The sequence below is a fragment of the Peromyscus maniculatus genome, chromosome 22 (assembly GCF_049852395.1).
Source record: "Peromyscus maniculatus bairdii isolate BWxNUB_F1_BW_parent chromosome 22, HU_Pman_BW_mat_3.1, whole genome shotgun sequence".
Lineage (NCBI taxonomy): Eukaryota > Metazoa > Chordata > Mammalia > Rodentia > Cricetidae > Peromyscus > Peromyscus maniculatus.
In genome coordinates, this window is record NC_134873.1 from 39,496,124 (window position 1) to 39,503,192 (window position 7,069).

Consider the following 7,069-nt stretch of genomic DNA (forward strand, 5'->3'; position numbering starts at 1 on the left):
GTCTGTCCTAGAGTTTCCCCCAACCTTTCCCCCTAATCCTATCAGATTCCCGAGGCCAAGTTCATGGCTATACAGGCAAATATGCTCCAACCTTCTGCAATAGCCAGAGAAAACCGTGCGGTGTGGTCCCGTTGGCTTACTTTTAAAGCTGAGACTGTTTCCCATCCATGTGCCAAATTCTCCCAAGAGTGATGCTCTCTTCCCTATCTTTGTGTTTCTAGAAATGTCTGGTGAACAGTAGGCGCTTCCGGTGGGTGCTCTTTGTATGTTCACAGGGAAGCATTCAGGACCATTTTAGTTGCGAGTGATACCCCTCTCCAAGAGATTTGAGCAGAAAAGGGAGGTTTTTTGTTGTAGAATTTCAAGTTCAGGGAGACACTGGCAGGTGGTGAAATTCTGTTACCAGACTCCGCTCTACCACCCAGGTCTGCTTCCCGCTAGGTGGCTAGCCCGGCCCAGAGAGGTAGCAAAAAGATTGCTAATTTTAAAGGGTTTCTAGCCAGTGTCTCAGGTCTGACTGTCACATAGCAATCTTGGGTCTTGGGCTATCCCTTTAACCCTGTCACAGTCAGTGACTGCAGCCTGAGACGTTTTGTTAGCCAGACCTGTATCGCGTGCCCGTGCGTTCACTCTAGAGCTCAAGGGTCAGCCGTGGCCCATGAGGTGGGGAGCTGGAAATTTCCTAAAAGAAGATTGATGCAGTCACCACAGGAAGGAGAGGGACGGTGGGCCAGGCAAAGGAAGCAGGCTCAACCCAGCTGGATGGAGTCCTGAGATCGGCTATGGGGGGGCTCTTGCTCCTAGCCTTCCCCTGAGTGACTCTTGGCTTCTCATGGTGTGACCTTGAATTTATGACTCGCCTTACCTAAATCTCAACTATATTTATTTATTTAGTACATTTGTGTGAGTGTGTGTGGGTGCCACACACAGTTCGCATGTGTGGAGGTCAGAGGACAACTTGTGGAAGTTGCCTTTTCTCCTACTGTGTGGGTCCCCGAGCTCAAACTCGTCAGGTTTGGTGGCAAGCACCTTTACCTCTCCATGGCCCCCTGAACCTCGGTTTCTTCATCTGGGAAATAGGATGTGCACCTCGGTTTTTGTTGATGCGGCGCAAACTATAGTCGCCTGGGAAAAGGAAACCCCAAATGAACAATGACCTTCATCAGACTGGCCTGTGGGGCATTTTCTTGACTAATGATTGATGTGGGAGGGCCCGGGCCACTGTGGGAGGTACCGTCTCTGGGTGGATGGGCCTGGACTATATAAGAAAACAAGCTGATTAAGCACAGAGAGCAAGGCAATTAGCATCATTCTGCCATGGTCCCCGCCTTGAGAGGGACTGTAACCTGTAAGGCATACAAACCCTTTCCTCCCAAGTTGCTTTTGGACATGGTGTTTATTCTAGGAACAGCCTAGCAACATAGAACATGTGGCCCATAATGGGGGCCTCATCTACCATCTAGACTATTAAAGGATAAGGTTCTGTTCTAGTGACCAGACTGTGAGTACAGAATGGCTCATACAAAATGCTTTGATGTTATTCTAAAGTAATAGTTCTTTTAAAAATGCACCTTAAGGATTCTTTAAGAACTCCTTACAGCACATTTTGGTAATTATTCACCCATGCAACAGTTCTTAACCATCATCCATGCCAAGACTCCCGGGCCAGAAGTCAGGATCGACATCCACCTTGATTGCTTTGTAGTTCTGAAAACAAAGTTGATTGATCCTGATCCACCTTCGCCACTGTTGAATGGTCACAGTAAGATAGCTGCCTTAAGGTTGCTGGGGATATAATAGTGTGACCCAGTTAAAATAATAGCCGGTTCAAGTATGTCCTGTGAACGATTTATAGACGTTCCCATTATTATTGCTCTGTGACTCCTCTATGGGCATTTGCCTATATTTTTCTCAGACTGCACGGTGCCTGCATTCAGGGCACATCCAGGCTCTCTGCTTTCCTAGAGAGTGCAGGGCAGATCCTGCCCATCAGGCTGACAGGTGGCTATAGAGGCCCTGGAGAGTCCTGGGTCCAAACCAAGAAAGAAGTGGTTAGAACCTACAGCCAGCGCCTGTCAGGAGAAACTCATGTCACATGTGTGACTAAAGAGCCTTCCCTCAGTATTCTGGGTCCTCATACCAAGTGAGTTAGAAGAGTAGGTTTCCAGTGAGATGCCTGGAAGGAGCCTGCTCCAGATGGAGGGGAGAGTTTCACTCCCTAAGGGGCTTCTCTGCCTCCCCTGCTCCGAGACAGAACAAAATCAGTCCAGCCTCCCCGTGCAGATGTCAAAACCCTTGGCCAGGTCACAATGGAATGTGCGCTTGGCTATCAGCTTTCCAATTTCTGCCAAACCCCCTATCAGCTCTCCCTGCATGGATCTGAGAATAAATGGAGAGGCACAGAAATTGGTCCTTTTCCCCTGAGGACCTGACAAACTTTCTACCAGGGGTGATTTCTGTTCTGACTCAGAGATGTTTCAGAATGATAGCATCCGCATCCATCACTCTATCTCTGGAATGTATCCAGCTTTCACACACACACACACACACACACACACACACACACACACACACACACACACACACACAGACGTTGCAGGGGGATTCTCCTTCCTGATTCCAGGGCAGGACTCCTACTTAGCCTCCAGGGTCTGCACTGGGGGTGGGGGTGGGCACAGAAGGGCATTATTTGTACATAATTTCCAAAATTGCTTGCCCAAATTTTAATTTGCAGTCATGTAATACTTTGCAATGGCAACACTTTCTGAGAGATGTGTCACTTGCTCATTGTGTGAACATTGTAGAGTCTACTGACCCAAAGTCAGACAGTCATGATGTCCCCCAGACACTTGTTGGCCAAAGCATGGTTACTTGGTATAGGGCTATAACTCTATATGAGGGTTGAGGCCACAGAGGGCTTTGTTTATTGCTGAGTTTTATTGAGGGTAATACAATTCAGCCGAGTGCATAGAATTCTGCAACCTTAAGGGTACAGTCCATGAGTTGTTTGATGTATATACACACAGGCACCTCTACCGTCCACTCGATGTACATTTTATTTATCATTTGGTGTGTCTGAGTGTTTTTGCCTGCATCTATGTCTGTGGACCACATGTGTGCAGTGCCCTGGGAGACCAGAAGAGCATGTTGGATCCTGTGGGACTGGAGTTACAGACAGTTTTGAGCTGCCCCAGGGCTGGAGAGATGGCTCAGTGGTTAAGAGCACAGGCTGCTCTTCCAGAGGACCCAGTTGGGTCCTCAGAACCCATACGATAGAACATTTTATTAAGTATGACTTGTCTCCTCCCTGCCTTGGAGGGAGGCTCACGTAGCCCAGGCTGGTCTTCAACTCACTATGTAGATAAAGGATGACCCTGAACTCCTGATCTTCCTGCTTTCTCCTGAGATTATAGGTGTATGCCACCATGCTGGTTTTTGTCTTCATAGCTTATGATTATGTAGATCTCCAGTATATGTCGGGAGAAGTGTATGTGTTCTATTTCAGAATACATACGCTCTAAGTGCCCTTTAGTCCTCAAGAAGGTAGTGTTTGGCCACAAAGGGAAAAGCCATCTAGTTCACTCCGCACCCCACTCCCTTGTGGGTCCCTTTGGAACAATAGCAGTTCTGGGCCTTTCCTGGAACCCCACACTTGACAGACACAAACACACCCCCTTCAGGATTAGTGGCTCTGAACAGTTTAACGGGGGTATTTCTCCCTGCCACTCTACTGGTGGTCTGTTTTCAGTTGTCGCCAGATACTAGATATATCAAGTTCCCTGTTTCTTCACCCCACCCCGACTGTCCCCACCTCCCACCCCCCCAACCACCTCCCAAGAAGCTTCACCACAATGACCTTTTCCTTTGAACCATTTGATCTGAAACCTGCTTGCTGAGGGCCTCCTGACAAATGTATAGGTAGGTCCTTAGAAAACTCAGGAACTTCTATATTAAACAGGTTGTCCTGGGTGTTTTTGTCTTTGCTTGTTCTTTGTTTTTGTTTTTGGGACAACGTGACAGAAGCTAGAGTTACTAGGAAGAGGAACCTCAACTGAGAAAAAATGTCACCATCCGATTGCCTGGAGGCAAGTCTGTAACACATTCTTTGGATTAAAGATTGATGTGGAAGGGTCCAGCTTACTGGGGGCCATGCCACCCAGGGGCGGGCCGGGGAGGTGTCCTGGACCATATAGGAAAGCAGACTAAAGAAGGAACAAACCAGTAAGCAGTATTCTTCCACAGCCTCTGCTTCGGTTCCTGCCTCCAGGTTCCTGCCTTAAGTTCCTGCCAGGACTTCTGTGATGTGGACGACTAAGCAAAAATTAAACCCTCTTTCCTCCCCAAGCTGTTTCTGGTTGTGGTGTTTTACCACAGCGTAGGAACCCTAACCAAGACTCGGGCTTCAAATTGAAATGTGTTCGGGAACGTTAAGACAGCATCCGAATGCACTGTTTACTATATGGTTATGATTGCAGAATCCTCCCGGCAGTGTGGGAGGGTAGGTTTCTCACTGAGGAGCAGAATCTGGAGACTGTCAAGGTTGGCAGAATCTTGGGTTTAAGGTCATGTGAGTCGGCTTTGCGTTCAGCGGCAAACATCCACAGGCTGGACCATACTGAGGAGGCTGCTTTGCCGTTTTTTCTTTGGCTTTGCTTTTGACAATCCGGGGTCTGGCCAACGGCTGTCCAAGCTCCTCCTAGGGATGCTGTAAGACAAGTGAAGCCAAGCACTTCGAAGGTCTTCCGAAGTGCTTAGTGCTCTGATGGGTGACAACCACTGTAAGAATCAACGCGTCTTTCAAGGGCAGCCTGGGCTGGACAGGCAAATAAGGCAACTGGCAGGGGGTGAGGGGTGTGGGAGGGTCCAGACACCCAGAGAGGCAATGAAGAATCAGCCCGGACTATTATTTTTTTCCTCACCTCGGCTGCTCTCCTACCTTCCCTCCCTCCACATATTTACTCAGAAGAGAAAGAAAGAGCACTTTTAAGTATCAGTTAAAGCCATGAACAAATGAAGTCCAGGCTTAGAAAGCCAGAAAGACATTCCGGTAGGAGGCAGGTAATGCGGGGGGCGGAGGGACCGGGCAGAATCGGTCAGATTCAGGGTGTACTCCCAACTCGTTACTGCACACTGACCAACCAGTTCCCTTGGACGAGTTACTTAACGTTACTTTCTTGAACTGACACCTGGGAATGAGAGCCACCTCAAATGTTTGTTGTGAGGATTACAAGAGACGGTGTCTGTTTTCTTTAAGATTTGAGACACTGGGGCTTAATCCCCGGTCTTAGCATCTTACCCCAGGCCCTTCCTAACTGCGTGCCCCCGGGAATGTCTTCCCACGTCGGCGCCGCCGAACTGGGTTTAGATAAGGCAAAATTCAGGCATCCACTGAAGTCAGGGAGGCCAATCCCGGGGCAGCACTGGGGCGCAGCTCTGCCTCTGGTGCCACAGGACTGAAAGGTGGCCTAGACTGTGGAACGCAGGTCTCCGGGCAGGCACGGGGCAACCAGCACACGTTCGGGAGCGGGGCCAGGCAGGGATCAAAGCTCTCGCAGGCAGGCCGGGGCGCACCAAAGGGAGGCCGGCGACTTGCATCAGCACAGATTCCGTGATGCTCTGCAGACGTCTGGGGGCTGCTGGGCTTTACGGGAAGCCACAAGAAAGGAAAGGACCGGGGAAGCGGGTCCGGGCGGGGGCGGGCGAGGGCGCGAGGTTGCGCTGGCCCGGAGGCGCGCTCCCGGCGGCGCCTGCTGGTGGCTGGGCGCGCCCGGGACGGCGGAGGCCTTGGAGGAAGCTCCTATTCTCCTTCCCCCTCCTTTTTCCCCCCGCGTTACTGGAAGGACTGTGTGGGAGAGACCCAGAAGCACACGATTATTGAGTGCGGGCTGGGGGAGGGCTGGACAGCCGGTGCCGCTCAAAGGAAAACCAAAAGTGCGTCTATTCTTGCTGCTGTGACACGCGGTTCCTCGGGGAGGCCCCTATGCAGCCCGGCCGCGCCCCCAGTTTGTTCACGTTCCAAACCCCCCCCCCACCCCCAATTTCTCTAGGGCGATCGAGGGCCCGCGCGGCACAGGGCGAGGCGAGTGGGAAAGTGTCACGATTTTTTCTGTGCCCTGCCCCCGTCCCCACCCCCAGTTTTCTGGGGTTTGCTGCCGCTGCTGGGGCAGGGCTGATCGGTTTTGCGTCAAAGGACTGCATTTACTCAGTCCTGCTGAGAGAGGCGCGTAAACACCCAGGCAGGCCAGGACGCAGGGATGAAGGGAAAAGGAAAACAAAAAAAAAAAAAGCCAGGCACCCACGGTTGGTGCGTGCGTGTACGCCCGCCCCACACCCTATTCGCGGGCCTGCAGAGCTGCACTCTGCTGGGAGAGCAGCTGCAGAAATGCGAGCTGTCTGGCCACCGCGGCTCACCACGCGCGCGAGTCCTTGGGGATGGAGCTCAGGACAGAATGTGTTTTATAACTGTAAACAATGACCCCGAGTATTGTTTGGGATTACCGTATCTTGGGGCCCTTGGGGCGGCCAGATGCCGCCAGCCGTCCCGGAAACGCCAGAGCTCTATATAGAGCCCCGGGAAAGCGTCTGAGTTCCCGGCTCTTATTTTTCTTTCCTTAGTCACGCCCCCACTTCACAGATAAGGAAACTGAGGACTGGGATGTGATTTGGCAGATGCGTAGCGCTTCTCGAAGTCCTCAGTGAACCCCAAAACAACTCATCTTCCTATTCACTCCTCAAAAAGATCTTTAGGATACAGATGCGCGGTTTAAGGATGGTTAAAAACTGGGCATATGTTACATGCTTGTAATCCGAGCACTCGGGAGGTGGAGATTTACCTAAGACATATACTGAGTTCGGGGACAGCCTGTGCTACCTGAGACCCTGCCTCAAAAGAAAGTTCCTCAACTCCTGGTATAACGCTTATCTGTACACACTGTACCTTCTCCGAGGATGATTGGAGATCCGGAGCAGACAAGAGCTTTAGAAGGTCGTCTGATCCAAACCTTTCATTATAGAGAAGGAAATTGAGACTCTAGACTCGCCCAAGATCTCACAGCTCGTAAATAGCAAG